The sequence below is a fragment of the Dipodomys spectabilis genome, unplaced genomic scaffold, assembly GCF_019054845.1.
Source record: "Dipodomys spectabilis isolate Male_0828 unplaced genomic scaffold, ASM1905484v1 ptg000301l, whole genome shotgun sequence".
NCBI lineage: Eukaryota > Metazoa > Chordata > Mammalia > Rodentia > Heteromyidae > Dipodomys > Dipodomys spectabilis.
The window spans coordinates 10,364,042-10,386,698 of record NW_024870978.1 but is presented as its reverse complement, the minus strand read 5'-3'; the positions used below and the strand labels follow the sequence as shown (position 1 = coordinate 10,386,698).

At 41.0% G+C, this 22,657-nt stretch overlaps 1 pseudogene; it reads left to right on the top strand.

The window, feature by feature from the left end:
* Positions 1 to 686: 686 nt before the first annotated feature.
* Positions 687 to 2,496, top strand: LOC122127430 (annotated as a pseudogene).
* Positions 2,497 to 22,657: the final 20,161 nt, after the last annotated feature.

Below are 22,657 nucleotides of genomic sequence, written 5' to 3'. Positions count from 1 at the left end.
TTGCTGGCTGCAGAGCAGGCCAACCTGCAAGCAGGCATCAGGCAGCAGGCACAACCTGGCACTCAACCAAAGACCCTGATGTAGGCTACCCAAGGTAGAAGGTGAAAGGTAAGAGTGGGTTTTACAGACACACACTGAGTAAGAGATCCTGAGGGAGGAACCCGTCCAGCTGTTGCTCCAACCAGCCCTGCAGTGGATGGTGCTCAAGTCTGAGACTCAATTTAAAGTCGCATGAGCAGAGTACAAATCCATACATTCCAGCCGAGTGACCTTCAACCAATGCCAGTCTTCGCACTTAAGAATAGTAATTCCTCTCTATAAAATGGGCTTATTCACCACTGGCAGCAAGTATGGCGGCCTTTCGGTCATCACGGTCAGCAAAGGCAGCCTGGAATGTGGCCACCCAATGGTGGTGGTGCCCTATGATGACAGGCCACAGTCTCCTTGCCACCATTGGCCAGCACCTGGAAGCCCACTTGGGTACAGTACCCCAGCTCAGCAACAGCCACTGGCCCAGCACACAAGAATTCTCCTTGGGGGATGGGGATGGCAGCGGCGGCTGGCGATGAGCGGCGGGAGCGCGTGAGGAGCAGGCGGACAAGGCTGGGGGGCCCAGGAGCGCCAGCCGCAGGGCAGAGGGTGGGGGCGCGAGCACAGCGGGCGGCAGCGAGGCGGCAGCAGAGAAGATGGTGGACAGCGACAGCGGCAGCTAGCGCGGCAGCAGTGGCGGCGGCGGCAGCTGGCAGGGAGGCTTCCAGCCCGCACCCCAAGGTGGCGGCGAGCAGGAGACGCAGGAGCTGGCCTCGAAGCGGCTGGACATCCAGAACAAGCGCTTCTACCTGGACGTGAAGCAGAACGCCAAGGGCCGCTTCCTGAAGATCGCCGAGGTGGGCGCGGGCGGCTCCAAGATCCGCCTCACGCTGTCCATTTTGGTGGCGGCCAAGTTCCGCGACTGGCTGCTCGACTTCATCGAGCACTATGGGCAGCTGGGCCCCAGCAGTCCTGAGCAGCTGGCAGTGGGCACAGAGGAGGGCGGCGGGCCCGGCACTCCTCAGTTCAACCACTTTGGAAAGCAGTATGGAGGTTCCTCAAAAGACTTCACATAGAACTCCCCTATGACCCAGCAATCCCACTTTTGGGCATTTACCCAAATGTTTATAAACAAGACCACACTAAAGCTACCAGCACAACTATGTTTATTGCAGCATTATTTACCATAGCTAAGATATGGAACCAACCCAGATGCCCCTCAGTAGATGAATGGATCAAGAAAATGTGGTATATATACACAATGGAATTCTATGCCTCCATCAGAAAGAATGACATTTCCCCATTTGTTAGGAAATGGAAAGGCTTGGAAAAAATTATATTAAGTGAAGTAAGCCAGGCCCAAAGAAACATAGGTCCCATGGTTTCCCTTATTTGCAATATCTAGTACATCTATGAGTCAAGCGGAAAAGGTCAGATAATGTGATGTTAGGAAAACGAACCCTTAAATATGTATTTTAATGTTTTTTTTCTTTCATGCATGTGTTTCTAACGCATTTATAAGATTATTTCTTTGTTGCTTTGTATGTCCCTCCCCCACAGTGTAACCCCCGCTTTCACTATATTTGATGTCATTATAAGTTGTGGAGGAGATGGGGACAAACAAGTCGTTTAAGGATTCAGGTGGACCTGTTGCAACCATGAGAAGTACAAAATGTCATGTCAAAAACGAGCTTTACAATGTCAGTGTGTGTGGGGGGAAGGACTGGGTGGGGGGGACGGGGGAGGTTGGGAAGGGAGGTGAAGGGTAAACAAAGGAGGAGGCTGCAATGCTTGGTAAGAAATGTATGCATTATCCTGCCCATGTAATTGTAACCCCTCTGTACAGTATGTTCTCAAATAAAATAAAATTAAATTTAAAAAAAAAGAGCGAGTTCCTGGTGCGCGAGAACTGCAAATACTACCTGGATCTCAAGGAGAACCAGCGCGGCTGCTTCCTGCGCATCCGCCAGACCCTCAACCGCGGCGGCGGCGGCGGCTTTGGGGCAGGCCCCGGGACTGGTGACCTCCAGAGCGGCCAGACCATCGTGCTGCCTGCGCAAGGTCTCATCGAATTCCGACATGCTCACCAAGCTCATCGACGACTAGGGAGGCGAGGAAGACGAGCTGGCCGGAGGCCCAAGAGGCGGTGCCCGCAGCCCCTGGGGGATTGGGGGGCTGTGCGGGGAACTCCCGGAGGGCACCTCTATTACTGTGGACTCCAAACGTTTCTTCTTCGATGTGGGCTGCAACAAGTACGGAGTTTTTCTACGTGTAAGTGAGGTGAAGCCGTCCTACCGCAATGCCATCACCGTGCCCTTCAAGGCCTGGAGCAAGTTTGGTGGCGTCTTCTGCTGGTATGCGGATGAGATGAAAGAAATCCAGGAGCAGCAGAGGGATAAGCTTTATGAGTGTCGTGCTGGGGGGGAGGGTGAGGAGTCCTAAGGCATAGAGGTAGATGAGGATTGAAATGGCAGCTTTCCCCCCTGGCCTCCCCCACCCTGTTACCCGTGCCCCCCATCCCCCATCCCACTGGCTAGTTCCCATTCTTGCTCATTCCCCTGTGAGCTAGTGGAGAGGGAGCCCGGGAGGCCACCAAGGGAGAAAAAAAAAACCAACAAAATTAAAAAAAAATAATATTGTTAAGAGAAATAACCATAAGACAACAGTCTTGAACAGTGAGTAAAGCAGTAAAGTTCCAGAAATTGACAGCAACCTGCAAAGAGAGGACAACAGCATCTCCTCACCTGCAAGAGTCTCAGCTTCTATTTCCCACCCGAGGTTCCTAAGCTCATCTAGATAATCCTGAAGGGGATAGATTTCGAGTCTGGGCCCCTAAACACATCTGACTTACCCAGATCCATCTGTGTATAACAGTTGAATTTGTGTTGTACCTGGGTAAATCTAAAGTATCTCTCCAGGCCTAGCCGCCGTTGCAGTGTCTATCCTTCACCTTCATTGTAATCAGCCTTTTGGATCGAGATCTGCACAGAAATTCTTGAGACAGAGAGACCTTTGCAGTTACCCAGTCCTGAGAGTCCAGGTTTATTAAAAGGAATGCAACTTTACACAATCATGGACAAGGCAAAAAAGAATTCAAGAAGCCATCAGCAAATCAAAACAAATTGGATTGTTTTTTAATGGTTTTGCATGGAATCTGGCCCCATGTCTTTTCTTTGCAGAATTGTTTTCCAGGATGCGAAAATTCAAAAGCCAATGCTTGAACTAGAGAATTCATTACTAAAATAGTTTAAAAGTTGGGCAAAAGGAATTTTTTTTTTCAAAAAATAAAAGCAGTTTTACATTGGGGGTTGCTGAGGTAGGCACAATAAGTCAGGCATAAAGCACAAGGCAAACTCGTTGAGTGGATGGGTTGCTACTCACTAAAGTTCTTCCCTTGATCTCTAAAGGTGGAGGTCATTACCAAGAAGTGGCATTGGTGTGAATGAGAGCCAGATCCCATGGCTCTACTATATGAGCCAGTGAATTGTGGCTAATTTGGCTGTTACAGCCACTGGTTGGCTGCATTTTTAACTGTAAAACTTGATGATTTTCTGCAAAAGGAGCAGTATGGCTACAAGCCTGAGCTTTAATGGAATATGCATCCTCACAGAGAAGTTGGAAATAACTAAAACTGAAGTCTTAATTCACCTTCAGTTTAATCTGTGGATTTGTTCAAATACTAAAGACCCTCAGGTTCAGAATTCCAGCATCATTTCTTCTTTAAAACAAATTTTTAAGAACTTGATCCATCTTATTAGTACCTCACAATCAAAGTTGGCAAATGATGGATAAATGATTCAAGCAGTGTACCCGGTGGAAGCTGAAATCCATCTGTGAATGGAACTGATGTGAACGTGAATATGCTGACTATATCCTGGAAGCATTTTTATACTATCTTGAAATTGCAACATACTGGCATTGGCCAGTTTATCCAGCTGTCTTTCAAGAATAAAAGTTCGGGTTTTCATGGATCGCCTCTTCTATATTTTAAATGGATTTTCAGTAGAAATGATTTTGTTAATCAAGTTAATCCCACCCCATCAAAAGGTATTTCTAGAAATGTCACAGGCCTAGGAAACTTTGAATTGAATGGGAGTTAATGTTCTTTCCAAAGTTTTCAGGTATTCTTTGTGTGACACCTTCTCAACCAGGAGGCAAGTAACCCCATCTCCACAATCTTAGTATTTTTTTTAACTGCATGCCTGTCCTTTATTTGAGCTGCCTTTTTAATTTATTGCGTATCCTTTTTATTATCTTATTCTAGTATTCAATAAATACAATCTTTTTGTATTTATTGGGAAATAAGTAATATACAAAAAGGTCATTTTCATGTATTTGTGGCTGAGAGGGAGATACTTGTGTATATAAAATTAGGCTTTTTTAAAAAAAACTAGACTATGACTCAAAATAATGTTGATCTTAGGTTCAAAGAAATAGAAGAGCCACAAATATTGGTGCCCTTTTCAGACTATTTCTCTACTCACATCATTCATAGTAGAATTTTTAAACGTTTTTTAAAGCGTTTCTTTTCAATTTTTCTCCGTTGCCAAGAATGTTTCCTAAATTGTATGGGAGCAATAGTATTTTTGATGTTTTAATGACATCCGTATACTTGTACTGTATTTTGTACTACAAGGCAGCTGTTTTCAATAATGTCCTGCTGTATTTACCTATGTGTTTTGAGTGTTTTGTTTCTTTGCTGCGGAGAACAAATTCCTAGTTTTAGTAAAGGAGATGAGAAGCTAGCATTAGGCTTGCAAAAACTGTTTAAGTTTCAACTCTGAGGCAGCAATGGAAATTAAGGTTGCAGCTATTAGTTGATCGCTGTAACTTTTGCATTTTCAAATCATGTACAATTCCTGTATAGACCAACTTATTTTCTTGCTTCAGTGGTGATTCTGTTGCTCAGCTGCAGTGAGCCAGTTCAATTTTGCAAAGGTGCAGTACCTCTCCTTTTCAAGGGAGTGGTTTATTAATCTTTTTTCTTTTCTTTTTATTTGGCTGAATTGCAGTAACTAGCCTTGCCTTTCTATTCTGTAGAAATGACAGGGTCTTCACAATCCTTTACCAGTGGCTACTCAGCTATAATTAGCTGAATAGAAAGAATGTGGAAGTGGTCTGAGGCATATAGAGTATATGCCAAGAACACTACCATATATGGCATCAGCTTTGTTTACCAGAGAAATTTTCTTAGTCATTAGACCATATAACAGTTATATATCATATGTAAGTCTTTAGATATCAATTTGAGAATCCTCCAAATAAAGGAGCAAAGAATGCGTAAGCTAGGTGTTGGCAAAAGTAATTTATATTAAAATTTTGACCTGCCTGTGTAAGATTAAGTGTGAATGTCCTAGTGGTGGGTTTTTAAGTCTTAAACCAATCTCTGAGGCTTATTTTTCCTGCAGGGGTGTTTAATCGCCTCTCTTCCACTGTAGGAAGATTGCATTTCACTGATCCTCATTCCTGTGACTAGGCACAATAGAAATCTGCAGAGCATGGAGATTCATTCATTAATACTAGCTTATTAAAGGAAATAGTCTTTGTTCCAGTTAGATAATGGCATTATACAAACTCTGGGAAGCAACTAACTTTTTTGTTTTGTTTTTAGCTGCTTACTACAAACGCTTTAGAAGTTGTTTTTAAAATTTGGCAAACATCCCAGCTAATGAAAATAGTTACATTCCTTAGAAATAGGGAACTAAGACTCCTTTTCAAAAAATTGAGTTTTATTTCAAACTAGCTACAGAGATAAGCCTTTTTTTTCAAACAGTCAAAAGAGTCGGTCTCTGTGAAGAGATGTAACTCTTTAGGTTTCTATTGTCCCTTCTCATCATTTCAGCAAGTGAAATGTTAAATCTGGTGAGCAGATCTTTCAGTGCATATGCTGCACCAAACAAAATGTCAGTCTGTATAGCACCAAAAATCAAACTGAAAAGTAAACCAAAAACCCCCAAATACCCTATGGAACTGTTGGAGGCATATAGGTGGTACAACTGGCTGTAGCTGTGGTACACACATGGCTACTTGTCATGTCACTTTCCATAATTATTTACTGCAGAATGATTGAGAGACTTTTGGTGCAGGCAGCCATTAACCTCCTGCTTCCTTTATTACCTCTGGGTCACTTTGCAGTAAATTGCAGGTCTTTTAAGAGATTCAAGCCTCGGTTTTCTCAAAACAAAACAATTATCTTGTCTTATCTGAAAATGCCGGGTTTTGGGCAAAAGAGGCTGGTTATAATAATGCCCTCATATTGAGTGGTCTGTAAATGGCTGCACACTTCAGGCACTGTTGTTGCTGAAGATGCTTAAATATGACCTTGACTGGCTTTACAGGGGAGTAGAATGTAATCTACACAAGGTGACTGTGCATCTACCTTGCTCTTGAGGTGGATAAAATTAAGAAGCTGGAGTGTGTAAGCCATGCACATAAGTATTCTTCACTGAAAATTTTGTTTTCATTTTTAACCCAATTATGTACTTTGTCCAATGCACAACTGATCTCTCAGTAGATATTCATTTGAAAATCGTGTGGCCTTGATCAGTGAGAAGGGAGAGGAAAGAAGTGACTTTTTGCTTATATGAAAATGACTTGTTTGCTGAGAGTTGTTCTATAACACTCTAGGTATGTTTTTGATTGTATCCTTTTTGATTGGGGAAAGTTAATGTTTTGATCCTGGAGCTAATTCAATTGAGTTTTCTAAGTATCAGAATTGCTCTGATGAATAACAAAGTTGACAGCTTTGATGTCCAATCTCTGTTTATTTTTTAAATATAGTGGAGTGAAATCCCCACTATTATGAATTCTTTAAATCAATATTAATTTAGGACACCTTAAAAGTCTTGTGCATAAGTAAGGCCTGTTCAGAGAGCAGACCTTTTTGCTCCTTTTCCACAATTGTGAAAAAGTGTCAAGTGTTTTTTGCATTGTATATTTCCATTTTATCCCTGACATATTTCTCAAAGATAAAGCACTTTTTGATCATGAAATGCATAGGATCTTTGTGTGATGTGGATCATGGTTTCTCAGGCTCCCCTAGATATTCTGTTTATGAATATTATTCTAACTTTATGTCAGGAGAGTAGAAATCTTTGCTAACGTTAGAAAGTTTGTATTGTTGATTCAGAATACATTTTGCTAGTTTCCAATGGATGGGAGAGTAAAAAATGCTGCATTCACAATTTAATAAGTTACTTTCCCTTAAGCCTTAAAGTAACTTTTTCTTTTCTGTCGATAACAGCACTGAAGTTACAGTAAATGAATGAGATGATCAGTTTTCAGGGTTGTTTTTAGAGTACTGTAAATTAATTAGCTGTCTTCTGAAAGAGTTACAATTCCCATTCAGTATACTGGATAATGGGTGTAAGGGTGGGGGTAGGGCAGGGTGGGAGGAGATAGTTTGTAGAAAAGAAAAAAGAAAATAAGAACCATGTTTACCTTAAAATACAGATAAGAAAAAAGTCCATATGTCCCATTTGAAATTCCATATGCAAGGTGGAAATGACCAATTACAGCCTCATTTCTTCTGCTTTAATTTAGATAAAAAGTATTCATTTTTAATATTAGCTTCAGAAGTTTCTTGAGATAACTGGATTCTTGAGTAGCAATTTCCATTGCCATATCTGACTTGACTGTGTAAGTCATCCTCAGACCTTATTCTTAAAACCTAGTTTCATTACTGGAACATGTGCAATCCACTTTTCAGTACTGAAAGTTAAATTCAGAAAATGGAAAAATAAAATTGCATCAGCATTGTAAAGATTTCTTGTCTTGGGGATTTCCAATTGCGATGTGTCCCCCTGAATCAAGCAAGGCCTTTGTGAATGCCTTTTGTATTTCCTAATGCAGTATGGAATATGCTGTCCACTTTTGTTCACAGTCTTACTCTCGTTTGAGAATCGAACTCATGCCTTCTTGGAATTAGACATTCCAATTGGGACAGATAGAACCATGTTAAAATGAGAAGATGCCATATTGTTAGCTTTACCACAGTAAACTAGTAAAAGGGAGAGCACAACTTTATTAGAAGCTAAGCTAGCATGATAGTGAAAGTTTTAACTCAACTTTTCTAATAGATTTTTGAATCCGGGAGCAATTTTTATTTTCCCCATGCTATTTCTGCTATCCACTGACAGATAAGAGAGGGCACACAGTCGGGCTGGGAAAGTGGCTCAGCGGTAGAGCGCTTGCCTTGCATGCTCGAGGCCCTGGGTTCGATTCCTCAGCACCACATAAGCAAAAAGAAAAAAGCCAGAAGTGGCATGTAGCTCAAGTGGTAGAGCTCTAGCCTTGAGCTGAAGAGCAGAGGGACAGCGCCCAGGCCCAGAGTTCAGGCCCCACGACCGGACCCAAAAAAAAAAGAGAGGGCACACAGGGAAATGAAGGTCCAGAGTTGTGAAGAGAAAGTGATAGATACATTAAGTGGCCACTAGCATTTTGCAGAAGGCATGAGTTTGTTCTTTTTTCCTACCGCCAGCATCTCTTCAATGGCTAACTTTTTCAAGACTCACTGAGACCATCTCTTAAAGGCAAAATGTTTTGTCTTGTGTTGCTGGATCAGGCTGGTCAGAAAAATATGTGCTTGGAAATAGAAGGGCAAGTGGATTGTTTCTTCCCTTTTAACATTTCTTCTTGGGAGAAAAAAGTACAAGAGACTCAAAGAAAATGAAAGAACAGGAAAATATCACTAAACACATTTGGAGGTTTGTTTTAAATTGATAATAAGCATAAATCTTTTTCTTCTAACATGTCACTCTTCTGTGTAAAAAAGCTCTCTGGAGCTGGGCATTTTGGAACATGCCTGTAATCCCAGGTATTTTGGAGACAGAGATAGGAGATTGTGGCCCAAGGCCAGCCCTGGGCTATAAACAAAAGACCCTATCTGAAAAATAAAGCAAAAAATAATACCAATAATAGGACTAGGCGTGTGGCTTAAGTGGTAGAGCATTTGCCAAGCAAACACAAGGCCTTGAGTTCAAAACCCAAAGTTCTACCTAGGGGGAAAAAAAACTTGGATTCCTAAAACCCTATAGATTGGACAAAAAGTCTAGAAACTGACTTTCAGTTAGTGTAGACACATTTTTTACAGTCTATCGTTTCGCACATTCCAATAGGAGGCAAGTAGTATTTGAATTATTTTTCAGTGGCATCAGTATCAAGACTATATCAGTGTATCTGAACTTTTTTCTGAAGTCCTAGAACATCTATATTATTAAGCATTTTGTTTTCCTTTTGGACTTTAATACAGATGTCTTTCTAAAATCATTTGTTAAGATCACCTGTTCTGATACAGTGCTACATAGCATGTTTTTGTTCTGTGGGAATCTTCAGAGACAGTTCTATCTATTGGTAGCTTTGTTAGACTTGGCTCTTCACTCCAAAGCGGGGGACTCATGTCCTTCCAGTAGAGAATCTACAAAGTTATTTCAATTAAAACCAAAACTTGATAGCAGGAGACAGCTTCCTGATCTAAATGTACAATTAGAGTTTAGGTTGGCAATTACTTTAAAAGGTTGTTTTTTGTTCTTTTTTTTTTTTTTTTGGAGAGGGTTGTCTTTGATCTCTGTAAATACCAACAAGCTTATACATTGTAAGCCAAGTGCGTATGCCTATGTATGAATTTGTAGAGCTGATTTCTGCTTCAAGTGAAGCTGCACCTTTCATTTTATAAAGTTCCCTCCACCCAGAATCCTATAAATGTTGTAAATAGAACATGGAAATTGTAGTAGTAGGATCAATTTGAGAATATCTGCTGAGAGACCAAAAAGTTCATTTTTTAAGTACCTTGGTTAATTAAAAAGTAAACAGATTATTTCTCTTGCTTATTTTTGAAAAGAAGAATGCACTTTAACATAGAGCTGCATGGGCAATTCAAACAAATCTGTGAAGTGCAGTACCCATCCAGAAATCACACTTCCTGAAAACCGTTCAAAAAGCAGAGTCCAGACGCGCTGTTGATCTCACTGCCTGTAGGTTGAAGCTCAGATTCTGAACAATTTTGATACATGCAGGGCTGCTTCAAAAGAGCAATGTGAATACAGCCACAAGCTTCAGACAGGACTGTAAAACAGCGGGTCCCGTATTTACCACTAACTAGCAAAACTGACAGAAAACTCATAGAAAAAGTTAAGAATCCTTCCTGCTAGTGTGCACTCCTTACAATAGCAGACTTTTGCAAATGGAGTTTTACAGTCTATATTTAAAGAATTGTATGTTTGTAACAAAGTTTGCGGAAATGTGAAAAAAAAAAGAATTCTCCTTGGGGCAACAGCTCCCCATTAGGACTACCTTAGCCTGTCATGAGGAATTGCTGGTCAATAGGAACTGTCACCCAACTCTACTGCTAGCCCCTATATCCCATGCCCATCGAGAGCCCAACTACCCACCCTGCCTGCCTGAGCAGGTGACCTGGTTCCTACCTGCCAGAGGAGCCAAAGCTGAAGGAAGTAAGAAGGTCATGGCCACACAAAGGCCACCCATGCGTGTGAGCACATGGGCTGCAGCCAAACCTATCCAAGGAGCTCTCATCTCAAGGTGCATTTCTGAACCCATACAGGTGACACACCTTACCTTACCACTGTGACTGGGATGGCTTTGGGTAGAAGTTTGCCCATTCTGATGAACTGACCAGGCAACACTAGTCGTGCTGCCATTCCTGTGCCACAAGTTCAACAGCCTTGTCCAGGTTGGTCTCCTGGCTTGACCCATAGAGAGGGTCTTATCCAGATAGGTCCCCTGGCCTGAAACATAGAGACTGCCTTTTCCAGGTGAGTCTCCTGGCTTGGCTCACAGAGACGGCCTTGTCCAGGTGGGCTCACCTGGACAGACACATAGAGACTGCCTTGTCCAGGTGCGTCTCCTGGCCTGACACACAGAGACGGCCTTGTCCAGGTGGGTCCCCTCGCCTGATGCATACAGATTGCCTTGTCTAGATGAGTCTCCTGTCCTGATGCATAGAAACAGCCTTGTCCAGGTGGGTCCCCTGGCCTGATGCATAGAGACACTGTTAAATCCCTGACTGTGGATACACAGTCACATACTGCCAGTAGAAAATCCTTCATACTGTCTTCCCATGTGAGAGAGCTCATGTTGGCAAAGCACTACAACCATGGGAAAGTTTCCAATATCTCTTGTGAATGGATAATCAAGAGAAAGGAAGAATCCAAAGGCAAAATTAAAAAAACAAAATTGAACAGATGGGTCTGAGATTGTATGGGCTATCATTGCAATTCTAAATCAACTTGAGTATTCCTGGATTTACAAGACACCACCATGGGGATTACTGGAAGCTGTGGATAATGGGGTGCAAATTAGATCCATCAGTTGGGGTGGGGTGAGGGAGAGGGAAGACCAGAATTCCCTTGAATTTGTAATGATCTCAGAGGAGGGAAAATCCATGGCCAAAGGTGACAAAGGAGTTTTACTAGCTGGTCTATAACTGCCTTGTCCTGGGCTACCTCAGAACTAAGAGCAGCTGCAGCCTCCAGGTGGCAGGTTTCTCTCTCTTTCCAGCAGGCCTCTCTATACCACAGGGCTTTCCTCTCCACAGGCCTGGCCTATGCTCTGCTCTGCTCCAGGAGGCCTGCCTCTTGTGGCCTTGTGGTGGTGTTAGTCTCACTCTACACCCCTCCCCCACTCTGCTTCTCACAGATTGTCTCAGATGAAATATAAATATAAAGAACACCTTGTATTCCCTTTGCCTTCTAAAAGCCATTATTTAGTTAGAAGAAGAGGAAGAGATTTCAGTATAGAATATGTGTTCTAATAGCCTAAATGATGGTGCTTGATGAGTCTTGGTTCTAAAGGTACAAAAGAGGAAGCCAAAGTTCTCAAACTGCTGTATGCTTTGACAAGGACTATATATATATATATATATATGTTTGGGGGGGGTCTGGTCATGGGGCCTGAACTCTGGTTCGGGGCACTGACCCTCAGCTCTTCAGCTCAAGGCTTGCATTCTACCACTTGAGCCACAGTGCCACTTCCAGCTTTTTTCTTTTTGCTTATGTGGTGCTGAGGAATCGAACCCAGGGCCTCAGGAATGCAAGGCAAGCGCTCTACCACTGAGCCACCTTCCCAGCCCTGACAAGGACTATATATTTGTCTTCTGATCTATATGTATGACTAAGTTATACTTGGTTTACTTCTTTAACAATTTTTACTGAGATAGTCTGTTATGCAATGTGGCTTCAAAGGCACAATAATTTGTACAATCGTTTATTCCTAAGTATGCCTTAAGCAGAGCTAACTTGTTCCATAGTTCTTCACCTTAATAAATATGTAATATAAATTTAACCAAACTTCTATTTTGTATATTTGCAAAGTACAAAGTAAAAAAATTGAACACTTTTTTGGAATTTGTATTTTGCATACTCAGGATGAGAATTAAGTTTTAAACAAGCCTATAATATTTTATGTGAATAAAATAAAATGGGCTCGGAGTTCCGGGAAGATGGCGGAGGAGAAGCTGGAATCTGAACAAGCTCTTGCATAGAAAACAGTTTCAGAGTTCCAGTGAACAGTCCCAAGCCAGAGAATCACACCAAGTGTGCCATCACAGGACAGAGAGTTAGTCAAGAGAGGGGAAGCCAAGCAGACACATCTGAGCAGCTGCCGCTGCGGCGGCAGGGTCGCAGCAGCGACCACCGCCGCGGAGGCATACCTGAGACGCAGTCCGGGTCGAAGGAGCCAGACACAGCGGACGAGCGGATTCTACTCAACACCAGCAAGAACCGACAAGGAGCGGACAACTTCATCCTGCACTTTGCAGACCAGAGACGACCCGGGATCCAAGACTCCGCGTGAGTAGAAGCCCCACTTCCTCACGCCTCTGGGAGCAGAGGAGGGAAGGCCACCCCTCCCCACCCCAGCACCGGTGATCTCCATCTTGGATACCGACAAAGCTCGGAGGAGCGGCTAGCTCCAGCTCAGGCCTTGGAATAAAACGAGTCATTTAGCAGGTCACAAGAACTTAACGGCGAAGTGACCTCACAGACTCAGTTCCATCCAGGGAAAAGTCACCCAGCTCAGGCGCCAGCCATTGGAGTGGCTCTCCTCACCGGGTAACCAGAGCCAGAGGCTGCCCCGCCCTCTAGCAGCCACCACAATCAATTGAAAAACAGAAACCCTGAGAATGGCTCCAGGCTGGGTGCTGTGAGTTTTTTTTCACAAAATAGCCCCAGGGAAAAGCTACTGATCTTTGAAAGGCCTCAACTCTACCCAGAACCTAGCCTCATCACTGCATCCCCCTCTTTTGTGATTCTCAAAGCAGATCACCCTCCCAGTAAACTAACCTGGGAGGGGGATCTCAAAAACTTGGGTAAAGCAGAGCATTTTTCTGCTTGTTCCAACAAACTGACTTAAGAAACCAATCAAGCCACAGGACCTCAAGCTGACCAGAGACTCCAACCAGACTCTGGTTAAAGACAAAAGGGAGATACAGGACTCTTCCCACCCCTCCCAAAAAAAAAAAAAAAAAAACAAAAAACAAAGAACTTTTTTTGTTTCTTCTTCTTCTTTTCTTTTCCTTGTTTTGTTTTTTTTTTTTTTCATTTTTTGTTACCTTATATATATATAAAAATTTTTTTTGCTTTTCTAAAACTTTTATTAATCTTTAATTTTTGCCTCTTCTGAAAAAATAATTGTTTTCCATTAACTTTTTTTTTTTTTTCTCTCCTCTTATAATTTTTATTTTAGGAATACGTGAATGTGTGTTTTCTTTTCTTTTCTTGTCTTCTTTCTCTTTTTCTTTCATTCTTAATTATCTTTTTGTTTTTTTTTCTAGCTCTACTGAACTTCTGATCTTTTCTTCTCATTTTCCTATCCTTTCCATCTTTTCCTCTTTGTTCATCTGTATGTGACTTAACTCTTGTCCTGCACATCCTCAGATAAACCCGTAGTTAACCAGTAGACCCTATCCCCCATTGTGTACACACTTAATCCACAAACTTATTACTCAATTCAAAACCTCTGAGACTTAAATTCATTAATAGCAGTACTACCTCTTTATACCTATATAATATTTTAAGCATTTTTTTAAAGTTTTTCTCATCTCCTCTATGTCCCTCCCTTTCTCTCAACATATTCATATTCCTCTATAAATAGATGGTCTTTTAATCTCTAAAATAACATTAATTTTTATGTTTCTATTTTATTTTCTGGTCTCTTTTCATTCCCCTTTCCCTTTCTTCTTTTTCTCTCTCTCTCTACTTACATCCTACCCAACCTATTTCCTGCATTGTGATTAGGACATAGTTAACTCTCCCTGTGCCTCCCCACACCAATCTATTCCTATTTTTTACCCACATCTCTCCCTAACCCTAATAATTTCTGGTTTTCCAAATTCTTCTCTGCGGTTCAAAGTCCTTTAACATATAGTTGTTTGATGTCGAATAGATGTATCTGTTGAACTAGATTGTATCTGTAGACTATTGACTGTACAAATGCAAACTTTGGTTGATGGTTGCCTTAAGATAGTGTTCTAGCACAAAACTGGTGCTATCTTCATCTCAAATGGGCAGAGTAAGCCGGAAAAACACAAGAAAAATGGCAAATTCGGGTATCTCGATTCCCAATCCTGATAATCAGGGGTTAGAACAGATAATGAATAATCCAGAGGAGAGTTCCCAAACAGCTCTACAAACACTGCTGGCAAACATGATAAATGAAAAGTTTGACAACGTACAAAGGACTCTGTATGAGCGTGATAGGGAGAGAGAGGAGGCATCCCAGAAGTTTATACAGGAATATCATAAGCGTGAGGAAGCTACTCAAAAACTGATACAGGATTTGCGTGAACAACTTGAGAATACTCAAAGAGAAAGGGAGGAATGGCGTGAGCAGGCTGAGAACACTCAAAGAGATCTGCAGGAATCCCACGAACGGGAGGAAGCTAATCAAAGAGTAATACAGGAATTGAGAGACCAGGTAGAGAACACACAAAGATCACTAAAGGCATTCATGGAATCCATTAACAAAGAGCTGAAGGAAGTCAGGGAGACCACAAAGGGAATGCTGAATGGAACCCAACAGAAGGAATGGGAGCCCAAAGAAACCATAACCAATCAAATAAGTGATTTGAGGACAAACACTGAACACCAAATTAAGGAAGTAAAGAAATTCATACAAGACCTAAAACAGAGCTTCAACAAAGAACTTGAAGCCATCAAAGCTGACCAACTAGAAGGAAAAGAGATAAAAAACAAAGTAGAGAGTCTTGACAGCAGGTTAGACCATGCAGAAGATCGAATCTCAGGGATTGAAGACAGCCTAGATATTATAGAGAAAGAATATACAACCATCCAAGACAAGTCCAAGAAATATGATAGATCTATCCAACACCTGGAAGACACCATCAGAAGGCCTAATCTAAGGATAATGGGTGTAGAGGAGCACCTAGAAACAGAAATTAATGGTCTAGGAAATCTGTTTAACAGGATCCTAGCAGAGAACTTCCCAAACATGCAAAAAGATAGGCCTGTCCAGATACAAGAAGCCTTTAGAACCCCAAATAGACCAGACCAGAATAGGACATCCCACCGTCACATTATAATCCACACAGGATCAACTCAGAACAAGGAAAAGATCCTTAAAGCTGTCAGAGAGAAAAGGGTAATCACTTATAAAGGGAAACCAATTAGAATCACCTCAGATTTCTCAGCAGAGACAATCAAAGCAAGAAGAGCCTGGAATGATGTATGCCATGCCCTAAAAACAAACAACTATCAACCAAGAATACTGTACCCAGCTAAACTCTCCTTCATAACTGAAGGCCAAATAAAAACCTTCCATAGCAAAGAAAAATTGAAACAATACATCTCCACCAAACCAGCCCTACAAAAGATCCTTAAAGATGTCCTACACATAGAAAACCAACAAGACCGCAATAAAGGCCAAGAAACTGCACCCAAACTGAGAATCCAAGAACCATAGGAAGAACCCAGTTTACGCAGCCCCCAAGAAGGTAGATAACATGGCAGGAACTCCCAAATACCTCTCAGTCCTATCTCTTAATGTTAACGGACTGAACTCTCCAATTAAGCGACATAGACTGTCTAGTTGGATTAAAAAACAAGACCCTTCTATCTGCTGCCTACAGGAGTCACATCTTGCCCGTAAAAACAAACACATTTTCAATGTTAAAGGCTGGAACAAAATCTACCAAGCAAACAGACCACATAAACAGGCGGGAGTTGCAATCCTAATATCAGATAAAATAGACTTCAAATTAAAATTCGTGAAAAGAGATAAAGAAGGTCGCTACATACTAATTAAAGGATCTCTCCTTCAGGAGGATATTACAATTCTAAATATCTATTCGCCAAACAATGGAGCACCCAAATTTATCAAAGAAACACTACTTTCCCTCAAATCCCATATAGATCCAAAGACATTAATTGTTGGGGATTTTAACACACCACTCTCCCCACTAGATAGATCAACTCGGCAAAAACTCAACAGAGAAACCGCAGATCTAAACAGCTGCATAGATCAACTAGACTTAACAGACATTTACCAAACATTTCACCCAGCAGCATCAGAATACACGTTTTTCTCAGCAGCACATGGAACGTTTTCTAAAATAGACCACATTTTAGGCCACAAAGCAAACTTGTCTAAATTCAGAAACATTGAAGTTATACCTTGCATTCTCTCTGACCACAAGGGAATAAAGTTAGAACTCAACACCAAAAGCCACCAAAGAAAGTCCGGTATCACATGGAGGCTGAACAACACACTGCTGAATCATGAGTGGGTCATCGAAGAGATTAGAAAGGAAATTCAAATGTTCATGCTATTCAACAAAAATGAACACACAAAATACCAGCTCCTCTGGGACACAGCAAAGGCAGTACTCAGAGGCAAGTTTATAGCTCTGAGCTCCTACATCAACAAATTGGAGAGATCTGAAACCAACAATTTAATGACACATCTATACCTCCTTGAAAAAGAGCAGCAAGATAAACCCCAATCCAGTAGACGGAAAGAAATAATCAAAATTAAATCAGAATTAAATGAATTAGAATCCAAAAAAACTATAGAAAGAATCAACAAAACAAAGAGTTGGTTCTTCGAAAAACTTAACAAAATTGACAGACCCTTAGCAAATCTTATCAGAAAAAGAAGAGAACACACCCAAATCAATAAACTCAGAGATGAGAATGGAAACATCACCACGGAAACAAGCAAGATTCAGAACATTATAAGGGAATACTTCTCAAAACTTTATGCAAATAAGTTTGAGAACTTGACAGAAATGGACCTCTTCCTAGCAAATATTGACATGCCAAAACTAAACCAAGATGAGGCAAACTATCTTAACAGGCCCATATCAAGCATTGAAATAGAAACAGCAATAAGAGACCTCCCAGCTAAGAAAAGTCCAGGACCAGATGGTTTCACAGCGGAATTTTACAAGGCCTTCAAAGCAGAGCTCACACCAATTCTCCTCCAACTCTTCAATGAAATTGAAAGAGAAAGCTCACTACCGAACACATTCTATGAAGCCATCATAACCCTCATCCCAAAACCAGGCAGGGACTCATCAAAGAAAGAGAACTATAGACTCATTTTTTGATGAACATTGATGCAAAACTTCTCAACAAAATTTTGGCCAACCGACTTCAACAATTCATCCAAAAAATCATACACCACGATCAAACAGGATTCATTTCAGGGATGCAAAGCTGGTTCAATATACGCAAATCAATTAATATTATTCATCACATCAACAGGAGCAAGAATAAGAACCACATGGTTATCTCAATAGACGCAGAAAAAGCATTCGACAAGATCCAACACCCCTTTATGATGAAGGTTTTGGAAAAATTAGGAATCCATGGAACATTCCTCAATACAATAAAGGCTGTATATGACAAACCTACAGCCAGCATTATACTCAATGGTGAAAAACTAAAGCCATTTCCTCTTAACTCAGGGACAAGACAAGGATGCCCACTCTCTCCACTTCTCTTCAACCTAGTATTAGAATGCCTAGCTACAGCAATAAGACAAGATGCAGACATAAAGGGGATCCAAATAGGGTAAGAAGAAATAAAACTCTCCCTCTTTGCAGATGACATGATCTTGTATTTAAAGAATCCCATAGACTCCACTCCCAAATTACTCAAGCTGATTCAAAACTTTGGCAAAGTAGCAGGTTATAAAATTAACCCCCAAAAATCAATGGCTTTTCTGTATGCCAACAATGAGAAAAGTGTGGCTGAAGTTAGGAAAGCAACTCCATTTGTAATAGCCCCACAAAAAATAAAATACCTCGGAATTAACTTAACTAAAGAAGTGAAGGACCTCTATGATGAAAACTTTAAAATCTTGAAAAAGGAAATCAACACAGAACTTAAAAAATGGCAAAACCTCCCATGCTCCTGGATCCGAAAGATTAACATCGTGAAAATGGCAGTACTTCCCAAGGCTATCTACAAATTCAACGCAATACCTATCAAAATTCCACCCTCATTCTTCACGGAAATAGAAGAGGCAATCCAAAAATTCATATGGAACAATAAAAGACCCCGAATAGCAAAAACACTCCTCAACGGAAAGAACACGGCTGGAGGAATATCAATACCAAATTTCAAACTCTACTATAAAGCCATAGTAATCAAAACAGCTTGGTATTGGCATAAGAACAGACCTCAGGACCAATGGAATAGAATTGAAAACCCAGAAATGAACCTACAGACCTATAGCCATCTAATCTTCGATAAGGGAGCTAAAACAATAGAATGGAAGACAGACAGCCTCTTCAGTAAATGGTGCTGGCAAAACTGGTTAACTACATGTAGAAAACTAAAGCTAGATCCTTATATATCACCCTGCACCAGAATCAACTCCAAATAGATCAAAGACCTTGAACTCAAAGCAGACACTCTGAAAACATTACAGGATGGAATTTGAGAAACCCTGGGTCTCCTTGGCTCAGGCCGAAATTTTCTGAATAGAGACCCGGAAACACAACAAATCAAAGAAAGGCTGGACAAATGGGATTGTATAAGGTTGCAGAGCTTCTGCAGGGCAAATGACATAGCTAGCAAGATCAATAGAAAGCCCAGGGACTGGGAGAAGATCTTTACTAGCCATACAACGGACAAGGGTCTCATATCTAAAATATACTTGGAACTCAAAAAATTAAACCACCCAACAACAAATCCTCAAAGAAACAACTGCCCAATAAGTAAGTGGGCGAAAGACTTAAAGAGAAGCTTCTCTGAAGAAGAAAGAAGGATGGCCAATAGACACATGAAGAAATGTTCAACATCCCTAGCCATAAAAGAAATGCAAATCAAAACAACATTGAGATATCACCTCACTCCAGTTAGAACAGCAAAAATCAAGAACTCTAACAACAACAGATGCTGGAGGGGATGTGGACAGAAAGGAACCTTACTTCATTGTTGGTGGGAATATAAACTTGTTCAACCACTTTGGAAAGCAGTATGGAGGTTCCTCAAAAGACTCCACATAGAGCTCCCCAATGACCCAGCAATCCCACTTTTGGGCATTTACCCAAATGATCACAAACAAGGCCACACTAAAGCTACCAGCACAACTATGTTTATTGCAGCATTATTTACCATAGCTAAGACATGGAACCAACCCAGATGCCCCTCAGTAGATGAATGGATCAAGAAGATGTGGTATATATACACAATGGAATTCTATGCCTCCATCAGAAAGAATGACATTGCCCCATTTGTTAGGAAATGGAAAGGCTTGGAAAAAATTATATTAAGTGAAGTAAGCCAGGCCCAAAGAAACATAGGTCCCATGGTTTCCCTTATTTGCAATATCTAGTATAGGTATGAGTCAAGCGGAAAAAGTCAGATAATGTGATGTTAGGAAAACGAAACCTCAAATATGTATTTTAATGTTTTTGTTTCTTTCATGCATGTATTTCTAACGCATTTATAAAATTATTTCTTTGTTGCTTTGTATGTCCCTCCCCCACAGTGTAACCCCCGCTTTCACTATATTTGATGTCAGTATAACATGTGGAGGAGATGGGGACAAACAAGTCGTTTAAGGATTCAGGTGGACCTGTTGCAACAATGAAAAGTACAAAATGTCATGTCAAAACCAGCTTTACAATATCGGTGGGGGGGTGGTGGGGGGGTATGATTGGGTGGGAGGGAGGGGGGAGGCTGGGAAGGGAGGTGAAGGGTAAACCAAGGAGGAGGCTGCAATGCTTGGTAAGAAATGTATGCATTATCCTGCCCATGTAATTGTAACCCCTCTGTACAGTATGTTCTCAAATAAAATATAATAAAAATTAAAAAAAAAATAAAATAAAATGGGCTCATTTTACAATCGATCTCCCATGACTGTGGTGCCAATTGCCCATTCCCACGGGGGATATGCAGAATCCCCCTTCCCCCTGTAGGGCAGGATTAACAAATCACTCCAGGATCCTCCTGCTGACCTGACCACAAGGGTCTCTTGGTCCAATGGAGGCAAAGAAGTCTTCCATTTCACACTGGGGCTGCAGTCCAACTAAAAGCTCACATGTAGAAGCCACGTTGACTCCAGCGTTCATTCCAGTTCTCTTCTCTTCCAATTAACTCTGAACCCACTTCAATGTTTCTGGGTCTTCCAAGGTACTGTACCCTGCTTTATTAACTGCAATCTTCTCAAGTTCTTTACACAGGACACATCAGTAAGCACCCATATTCATGAGCAAAAACTCCACTAGGAAGAGACAGTGCTATCTGAGCTGCATGAAATAGGAAGGTGTAGGTAGAAAGGTGTAGGTTTTGTGCCATGCCACCTCCTTCAGAGTCTGCATGAGATATCATGTCAGATAAAGCATAAGCTTCAAGGAAGCATGCCTGCAGGAAGGGGGTGTTGGTTCAAGGTTTCCCATACACTTGGCTGCACCTTTATAGCCTCTACCTTTATTCTTACTATATTCTTCTTGGCTATACATTCATTGCCTTTATTCTCATTTTGGCTATTTTTCTATTGATCCACGAATAGAGCATGTTGTTTCTTTCCAATCCAATGGAGACAGCTTCTCTGAATAATAAAGACAAAAGATTAAATGTGGGCAATGCCACAATCAATCTATCATTTGATGTGACACTGCCTCCAGGAACTCCTACAATTTCACAAGCAGTTTTGTGGCTCATTCATAGTAAATATAGAAATTTAAAATCTCTAGATATGTTACAACAGGCAGAATTAATGAATTAAACTAAGCCAGAAGGTGTTATCCCAAAAGCACAGAGAGTTCTAGAAAAAAGGACCCCTGATAATTAAAGGAAAAGAAAAATTCCCCAACAGTTATGACTACTTTTAGTCCAGCTTACATTATAGGGAATAGATGGTGATTTCCCACAAAATATAAAGTTAGTGACATCACATTTCCTGAGCTGACCCATGAACCATTGCCTTATACAGGAGTTTACAAAGATGAAAATAGATGGATTAATGTAAAAGGAAAAAGGGTGTTTTGGAACTCATTAGATTTTATGCAAAGATTAAGTAGATCTGGACCATTATGGTGTTTATTATCAAAACAACAAGACAGTTTAAAATAATAATTAGAAATTTATACAAATATTGGGATTAAAATTATAGAAAACGGAGAATTCCTGATTCAACCTGAAAGTGGTTTTTAGGATGGTTTCAAAGGGGCTTGAAAATATATGAAAAAAATAAAAAAAAGTGCAATATATGTACAGCCCTGTCTTAGGTTTGTTCATTATTAAACATAAAAAGGCTGACTAGATGACGCATTGTTTCGCACCATTTAGCTTAAACAGTTGGTGGGATAGTAATCAATTTTTATGTAATCCATCAATGTTTTTCTTTTCCTAAAAATTGATTACTTGCTTAAATAAAAAAAGAATCTATGTCACAATCACACACTGTATGAAAATGTTAATTCTCCTCAATAAAGATACACTCAGATGCAACTCTTTTGAGTCTGTGTCTGTCACTTCGCCTACTCCTTGCCCACCTATCCCCAGATCCCTGTCCCATTGGTCCCAGTGCTCAGGCAGAGCTGGTCCGTCGCAGTTTTGTAAGCTGAAGTCAGAAGTTCCCTATACCTACTGCAGTGTAGCTAGCAGCATTGTCAAGTTTTAATTAAATAAAGTGAAATCAAATTGGGCCCATGTATAAGATCAAGGTGCCACAACCTCATATTTATAGTTCCTTCAATAGGATTCAAGACATCTGCTACCAACTTCCACAGCCACTATATTAAATGGACTAAATAAAATCTGTGCATGATGGCTCAAACCTCACCAGGAACAGACCAGCGGAATTTCTCCCAGGCATGTCTCTAGTTTTTACTCCCCTTGCTCTGCTTTCCCACATTAGAGCTGATAGAGAAAGTTAAACAGGGAGAAAAGATGACACTGGGAGACAGCAGGAATTCCAATCAGCTGCAGCCTATACCTACCCAGCCATGAGGATGCTCTTCTTCCCCCTGCACACAAACTCTCAGGAGAATTCTGCCTACCTGAGAAGGGAAAGGAAAAGAACTTGAGGTTAAGGGATAGTGGAGAGAGGACAGAGGAAAGCAATCCAGAGACAAGAAGGGAAAACAGAGAGAAAGAAGACTAGAAATAACAAATAGCTTAATACAGGAAGTGGGAGAGAG